The sequence below is a fragment of the Formica exsecta genome, unplaced genomic scaffold (assembly GCF_003651465.1).
Source record: "Formica exsecta isolate Colony F162 unplaced genomic scaffold, ASM365146v1 scaffold194, whole genome shotgun sequence".
Taxonomy (NCBI): Eukaryota; Metazoa; Arthropoda; class Insecta; order Hymenoptera; family Formicidae; genus Formica; species Formica exsecta.
This window is the reverse complement of record NW_021849240.1, coordinates 114,351-123,768: the sequence shown is the minus strand read 5'-3', so window position 1 is coordinate 123,768 and position 9,418 is coordinate 114,351.

Sequence of the window (9,418 nt, the reverse complement as noted above, 5' to 3'; positions counted from 1 at the left end):
GAGAAAACTTCAAAATTAACATTTTTTGTTAATACTATTTTTCTCTCTGATGTTTAGTTTAGTGGAAACATTTTCTTTTATTTGTGCCAAAACTCGCTCTTCAAATCGCGGAATTCTCACTGAACGTCGTCATCCTTGTCCATCCGATCTTCTAAATCTAAAAGAATCGTTCTCTCGCAAATGTCGATGAATGGACTCAAAAGTGAAATGATGTGAAATGTGGCGATCAGGATAATCATTGTTGATATAGTCTCTGTGCTGCTCATCCATTACAATTAGCAACTCCATAAGTAAAATGCATGTCAGTCAACTCTATCCATGTGTATCGCTCCATAATGATAAAATTGATAAACAAATCACATGCAATTTGTCAAGACACTAAAGACCTCTGCTCTATTGAAAGTTTGAATATGATATAAGACCAAAACGAAACGTCGCAGAGAGAAATATCATTAACAAAAAATGTTTATTTTCGAGTTCTCTATTTCCCTTCAAAGTTTGTCGGTCTAATTTTTTTACACCCTGCATGATAAACGATTATGCGTGTCGTCTTTTTTTTATGAAGTTTATGCGAGTCTGGATTTAATCGTCACGAAATGCTGTGTCGGGAAAATGACGTATCGACATTTTTCAGACTACTGCAATTCGGAAGCCGAGCGAGGATGAAAAATCAGTGAGACGAGAGTTACGACGTGGCCAAAAATAAGGGAGCCCGCACAGCAACGTAAAAAGTACATTCCCCGAGTAAGAAAGGAGGCAACAGGAGAGAGGTACAGAAATACATACCGTGAGTATTTTATAATAAAGAAACGTCACGATTTTATAAATAATTTCTTGCACAATCGACAATGTGCATAAACTGCATAGACAACAATAAAAGTAATAAAAAATAATAGTAAAGACCATTAACTTTATCATATATTATAAATATTATATCAATCGAAAACATGGCAAAAAAGAAAAGCAAAAACTAGAACCAAATATTATATTTTCTTTCTCGCGATTCTACGATTTAATAATTATATATCGATTGTGTCCGCAACACAATTATAAATGAATGTATTACTCGGAAGCTGACATTCTCGCATGCTAATTAAATTAATATCGCCGAGGATTATGCGATATAAATTAATACGGCAGCGCGCGATCGTTTGCGGAGACGTGCCTGATGGATGGCCGTGTTGGATACACCGCAACGTGTTTGTTGTGACGGACGAAAGCTCTTTTGAGAATGTCTATAAATTCCGCGTTTCCAACTTTCTCGCGAGCGCGCTTCCCTTACTTCCCTCTCGTCTCGCCCGTGATTTACAATTTCGTTCGACGCCACGCCACGCCTATTTGGTCACGAGGGTGGCTTAGAGGAAATGAGGCCGTCTTTGTTCGTCATTTTGATCTCGATCAAGAGAATCGATCGATTAAAGATTATTTCGGACGATCGAGACAGAGTGACAACAAAAAAGAATATCACATTTATTATCAATGCACTATATATAACTGTAGCTCGAATTTATAAAATTTATTATAACATAAGACATTTGGTCTTATCTTAGTGGCTTTGTCTAAAGTCTAAACAACTCAATCGTCATACCGCAACGGTATTAGCAGATGAATATTCACCGCTCATCCGCGTTCCGGGTTCCGGGAATCAAGACGACCGTAAGTTGCGTCCTGGCGACGGTCCAATCGAAAATCAGATCGCCAATAGGCAGGCCGATAAATAACGCGGTCAAATACTAAAATAATACCCAATGCTGATCAAAGAGGTAAACTCGCGCTAGCTTTCTGGCTTTCGAGAGAAACACATCTTATATAATTTTCCAAATTTCTTTTCAGATCAAATTTTTCAATCTCTCTCTCTTTAATTATAATAAATTAGTTTTTGACTTAATTTTGCAGCGTGATCGTTCTGTTTCTTCAGGATAGGGCTTTAAGCAAGGATTTTATTATCATTCAAAAGCATGTTTTGAGAAATCTGAAAGCTTGCGAGATTAGCATCGCGCATTAAAGTACAAGAGTGTCGAAAAATTGTGTCCCTCGACACACTTGGTCACTGATCAAAACTTTACTCGAGCTTTACAAGTAGGACACTGACCTTCGTCGATCCTCTTGCCTCTTGGCGGCCACGTTTACGCGCGGTACCCGTCCCGGGTACGCGCCGTTTAACGATATTAACGTGGCTTTAATTGCGCGTGCCGGCGTGCAAGTTTAATCGCCAAGAGTACGCTTGTATCTTGGCGTCGTGGACTGTTGCAGGTTAAAGCGTCCCTGTCGGTGCTCTTTCACGTCGGAAATGTGACGTAAAAAAGACAAGGTGTTTTATCCCCGCGGATGCGACAAACTTAATGGGCGTCCCGAAGGTAATCTGGAATAATTCAGAAAAACTCGCAATCGAAATGTGCTTCTTTTCTCTACAATATGTCAGCAAACACTTCGTTAATGGGGAATTTGCTAATGACCAGGATTAACCTGGCAGTAAAACAATTAAGACATGTCTATGTTCTTACATCTGTTATTATCAAAGACGGTTCACACATAGTGGACAATTAATTTTTTTTTATTTACATTAAACTTATCCAAGTTTGTCAACAAAGAGCAAAGAGAATTTTTATTCTCATCCATACTCGATTTCGCCGCCGATTGATTTTAATTAATTAGATCGATTGATCGGTCTAATTAATAAAATATTAGGAAGATTTTACATGTTATTAAGTTTCATGATTAGTCTTAAGAAAGTATATCTAGGAATATATACATATAGGTATACGTACAATAGGTAAGAATTGCATTTGCAACTCAATTTTCCATGCAAGTATACAAGTAAATTTTTGCATTCTTGATATTTATCATAATTTGTTGTAAAGCATTACTTTTACTAAAGCATTACTCTTACTAAAAAAATGTTTCTTTTCCATACATATCTGTGACTTTCTTTTACTTTTTTATATTGTCTTACGTAGGTACATCTGGCATTTCCCTATATAAGGTACACCCATAGATTTATCTCTTTATGGTTGTTTTAGCGTTATACGTACATACCATATGGTTACACTATTGGCATAAGTATTGTATTTGTCAGCGCATACCCCCGTAAAAAGACGCAGGACCAATTCTGACGAGCGTGACTCACGATGCGTGTCCACGCACAAGCATAAAATTTTAACCGTAAAAATACATACATACATACATACATAGTACAAAATGCATACAAATGCATAGCACAAAAATAAAAATTTTTGGTATATACATTATGTTGTCTCGAAATCGACAATTTTTTTGTCGTCTTGTTTTTCTACACACCCACATGGGGGCGTAAAAATTGTTCTTACATACAGACTAGTAAGGAGTCAGAACCAGCTATAAAAAGACGTTTATGATGTATATCTCCGTTGCATAACAGTTTGGCACGTAGGCGATAGACGTTTTATGTTTATGAAGAGAAAAATGTATCGACGTTGAAATTGCGTCCGCTGAACAAACATTTTCGCAGAAGGGCGCAACAAATGAGTCGTACATTAACAGAGCATGATAATAATTATAATAGAAATTATTTCGAAAGAATCTAAGAAGAAAGAAATTAAAATAATAATAATGAGATGATCTATATGATATTCGTTCTCCAGATACTCGGTGGTAACCTCTCCCGTTTTAAGATCGTTGTGGAAAATGGCGTCTCGGCCATTGGTAGGTAGGAGCAAGAGATGGAATTCTCGAATAGCAGCAAGTGCAACACCTCTAACAAGTGTTTGATTATGGTGATTTGAGACTGCAGGAGAAAATCGTTTACTTGGTACTGCCCAATTCATCTGTTACACCTCCCATTGTATTTTTTTCATAGAAAATCTGTCGAATCGTTACATTTGCCAGTCTGTTGCGTCTAAACTACCATTTTGTAATAAATATTCCTCTCTTTATGCAACATTTAAAAGATTTATAAGAGATAAATTTTTTAAATGTTGTGCAGCGCAGAAAAAAAAACATAATAAAGATATATCTTTCAAAGGATTTATATAATCGAACAGAGAGAATGTGATATATATCTTGAATTCTCTTTCTCTCTCCCTTTCTCTCTCTCCCTCTCTCTCTCTCTCTCTTTCTCTCTCTGTCATTTCTTTTCGTCTTAAAATGAAGATCTCGCAGATTTGATTGCACATTATTCTCTTTTCAATTCTTTTATCCTGTTGCAGGGATATGCAACTACATCAATGAGATTTTCTCTCTGTTATCTGTTTTGTTCTAACATATTTCTTTTGCGTTTTTTCGCGATTCCTTATTGACATTTTATCGTACTATCTGTTTATGTTGACGCGTATTTTAATCATGTTTACGAAAGAACGTAACATAATAACGAGCATAACAACTTGCCCACTAAATTTACTTTTTTTAATTTTTTTCACAATAAATTACGTTAAAGGCTCGAACGCAAACATTTTGTAAAATATTTAAGATGTTATCGCTCAATGTATTGAAAAATTAATGTAAGAATTAAATATATAAAGTTTGAATAAGAGAGACATTATATAATTAAATCTTTGTTTATACGTGATTAGGTGGCAAATACAAAATTAGAATAAATTTGATAAAAAGAAACGTGTTTTTGAAAATCGGATCAACGGTTGCATTATTGCAAAAGAACTTATTCTGGGATTTTCATTAACTCGATGAGTTTTACGATTTCGGGGTATCGCGTACGACAACCGCTCCGGATATTGCCGAATAATCGGTGCGATATTTGTGTCGCAAACGATGAGGGTGGTCTCGCGATTCGAGAAACTATTTTCTTAACACCGCAACGAGAGATGCTGGCAAAGAAAAGATGAAAACTAAACAAATCTTCCTGTCTTTTTCTACACTTCCGTCTTTGCAAATCATCACTCGTAGGCTACGGCTAACACTCACACATATCTATGTACATATACATATGTATATCATCTATGTGTATACATATAATACTTGGAACATAAAAGGCCTGCCGGTCTTTTCAACTTTTTTAAGAAATATGTTAGATTTTCGATATCGAGTATGTTAATAGTACACTATTTTAATTAGTTTTTCCTTTTATGTGTGTGGAATAATTTGAATTAATTAATTAACAAAATTCTTTTTATAAATTTATTCCAACTTGAATAACTTTTTAATGTAATATTTCTACTTTATTGTACTGTCGAGACAGAAAGAGAGATGGAGTTTCAGAGTTTGCAATTAAACTCTTGACATGAATTTATAATTTTGTATCCAACACAATTCGCTTTTTTTTCTTTATTGCAAGAATATTAGCGACGTCGATTAGATTTTGCCGTCGTCGAGCGGCCGATGTCACACGATGAGCAGGCGTATACTTTTTTTCTTAATGGATAAAATCTGACAGACATCTGTTCACCAGACGACGGTTTCTCAAGGTGCATGGGAATGAATTACGTTTCATTAGACTCGGTTATACAAGGGCATGAAAATTTTCGATTACGGAGACTGAAGAGTTAAATGCGAAATCGCTATCATGGTAATATGATTATCTCTTCTTAATACACTGTATAATAGTCGAAAAGGTGTAGGTGTATACACACACACATATATATATTGTATATAGATATATATGTATATATATGTATATACTTACACACGTAATGATTATCTATATGTATATAAAAACATTTGTAATATAAATATTTATATGCCGGAAATGACTGGAAACTGAAAAACGCACATAAAGGGTTGACTTAATCTCTTAAAGAATTTAAGTTAATTCTTTGCTATATACTTACTATCTGTATATGTTTTCAGATACTATAGCTACTTATTGTTAGTATATTATGTATATATATAAAGCCTTCCAATCTTATCCTTCCAGTCTTATCTGGAAATGTTTGCAACTTTGTTTAAAAACTGCTATCTTTAAAACTATTTACGAGAGTAATTAATTATGGTAATTATATAATTTCCTAATTGAAATTCCGCGAATGTTTCGGGAATATTTAAAAAATCAACGAAAACGAGTGAGACCAAAAAGAACAAAGAAGAACGACTTTCTTTTCGAAATCTTTTTTATTTCGAAGAACCATTGTAAGCATCGCTCAAATCAGATTTATTTTGCTTTATTTTTCTTTGTTTTATTTTTATTCCTTGAATGTCGGGCGGATCCTTTGAATTTTAACAATCCGAATGGATATGTCGTATGTGGAAAAAATGATTCTTTTGAGAATAGAGAACAATGGAGATAAAAATGCACATGTGCCTACATATTATGTTTTGAACCTGAAACTTCATAAATAGTCCCCGCTTCGAAAACTAACATTTCTTCTCAAGTGAGAGACAAACGAAGATCTTTCCTTTTTCATACGGTTAGGTACGGAAAAGGAAACATCTGTCAATAAATCGCAGATCCGCACACGAAAAGCAATTATGCGATTGTCTCTTTGGAAGCGAAAAAGATTGCAAATAATGTTTTGAAAAATTCTTCAAAATGATAGGTTTCTAACAAAACCGAAAGATTTTGAGATAAATTGTGTAAGAAAGACATTTCTGTCTGCGCCATTTTGATCGCCATTAGAATTATACCAGAGTTTTACGTTACGTGGACCGTACATCTGTAGGAACAAAAGTTTACAATATATGTTAGCGGAACAAGAGAAGTTTAGAGCAACTCTGGCATCGATGAGACCTCCAGCTGAGGAGCCCCCGAGGGATTCGTTGCAGCCCTCTCTGAGCTGCTCATGGGTTCCTTTTTTATTAACGTTTGTGCGACAGTTGGATTCACGAAACTCCGTGACCCATCGATGTAGGGCTTGCGCCCCCCCCCCTCCCCCGAAGAACGTTAATTCAAGCGTTTTAACCCAATATCCCCCCCACCCCCTCCGCAGACATCACAGTGGCAGAAATGGCGGCGGTATCGTGCGCATCCCACAAGATTTTTTGTTCGTCCCTTGTACCCTAACAAAACTGAAGATGCCGACTCTTAATAGATGTACGGCTCGGTGTGTGGCGAATCAGTTTTTGTGACGGTTCAGCCCTTTGCCCTAGTATTTCATTTATACAGTATGAGAGGCTTTCAATTAGGATAACACGAATTATAAGAAAAAAAAAAAATGTTGATTATTTATCAATATACAATCTGTTCGATTGGAAAACAAATTCAGTTGAAAGGACGAATCATTTTTTATAGTACTTTACGAAATATCTGCATTCTGTCAAATCTGACAAGAGAATCAAAGATGAAAAAACATGGAACCGTATAGCAGAAAACTTGTATGTCATTTTTCGTACCAGAACAAAGCTGGGATCTCGAATTCATCAATTCATCAAGTCATCAAATGTTCTTTTTTAAAATGTAATCTTGATCCGTCATAAATCACGGCGGTACATGCTGTACGAATTTGCCGATTGTTTTCGTCAAGGCTTGGACTAATTGGAAGAGGAAACGGCATTCAAAGACAAAGCCGATTATGACCAGAACTACGTTTTTTGCTCCGGTAAACTCATCCGCCGTTTCCGACCTTCTCATCACAAGTCACAGGCGAATTCATTTGGTGGCGAAGGATCCTGGTTGATTCTTGGAAACGCAAGAACCATCTCGGACACGCGACACTTTTCTGCACATCATGGAAGCGTTCTTTATTTTTTTTTTCTCGTCCTTCCCGCTACTGGAACTCCCCCGTAGGCATATTCAAGAAAATCCTCTCGACGAAAGATTCATCGCTGCTTTTTCAAGACAATCCCTCTGTACGCAAACGACAAACAGAGCGATAATCGTATCCTCTTGTGTATCAAGAATATAAGCATGAAAAATAGTTTTGTTTAACGGAAGGCTGAAGAACGAAAATGAGAAATCGATTAAGTGAAAAAGATGAATACGAATGAAGAAAGTGCTTGAGCTATATTATGTTTATAAATAATTAAAGATACGGCGACTCTGAGTTTTTTCAAAATTGGAATCTTTTAGAAAAATTGTTTCAAAATTGTCATCTGTGGACAGTCTCACATTTCGCCATTTTTTTCTTCAATATCTCCTCCTTCTTATTCTGATTATCGGTTGAGACTTAAGACACTTCATTTTTAAGATCCTACAAATATTCCGATTGGTCACTTGCATCCTGTTCAGCGATTGGATAGCAGCATCCACCTGTTCTATGGTTAGGCAGGTGCATTCACTTGTCCAATGTCAAATAACTCCACCCATTTGAACTGTAATGGAGAGAGACTCTTGCATTTTCTTCATAAAATCATTTATCTAAAGGTGTAAAACGTAAGGTAGCGTAACGTAGAGTTTTTATCAAATTTTACATATCTATATATTTTACTATGAAATATAATTCATAATATTTAAAAATTATTATGTTAAAAATTTTTAAAAGTATATTACACACGATATTTAAAAAATGAAATCTCGTATAAATATATATGTGTACATACACACTTATCTGATGTCTCAAAATCAGAGAATAACTTATATTAAAATATTATACAATCATAAATTAAAATATTATATTAAAAATGGAAATTTTTATAGAGAACAACAGAGATTTTATGAATGCATTCTCTCGATTAATGTGTTACTTGCAGCTGTTGCAAGCTATAAATTTATATACAGCAAAGGAATTGTGGACGATTGTGAATTGCGCGGGACCGATTGCTTGGATCGCTCGGCGGCGTCGTTTTATGATATCTGAAACATCTGTAAGCAGGTGTCACCGAAGAGACCGCACTTGCACATTTGGTGCATGACGCTGACTTGGCTGTAGAGTTGTAGACTATCACGAGAAGACAGGCGCGACCGGCTGCCGTGCGTTTCGTCGCTGCAACGAAACAGCTGTTCGCCTCTGTCGTGCACGTTGGCCTAAGTGGTCTCATGCCCATTATAATTTGCGAGAATTTATAGGACTACGAAGCTTTCTCTCTCTCTCTCTCTCTCTCTCTCTCTCTCTCTCTTTGCGAAAACTACATTTTGCGTGCAGAGTTATGCAAATTCCATTATTGACAGCATACTAATTGTAAGTTGTATGCTTAAATTAAAATGTCTTTTAAAAACGTCAATTTTTTAAACAAAGCAATGCATCTATGATAATAGATACAAACAAAATTTAATCTCTTTTTTATGAAAAAAAATCTGCTGTTCTACTAAAAAATATTTATTACAAATTGCATTTTTAATTTTACTATATACTGGACATGTAATCTTTAGTTGAATTTTTAAAATTTTTTCCTCTCATAACGTTATTGCAATTGCGCTAAGCGCATTGTGACCAGGAATGCGTAAAACGGGAGAGAGAGAGATTGGTAGTGTCTCCGTCTACTCTTTTTGGCACTTTCAAGAGTCAACCCAGCCCGAGTTTCAAAATTTGCACACGGCGGATGATTTTAGTCATATTCAGGAACGGAGAGAAGTCACCTCGACCCACTGGCGCCAGCATGACAGAAAGCTCGCGTT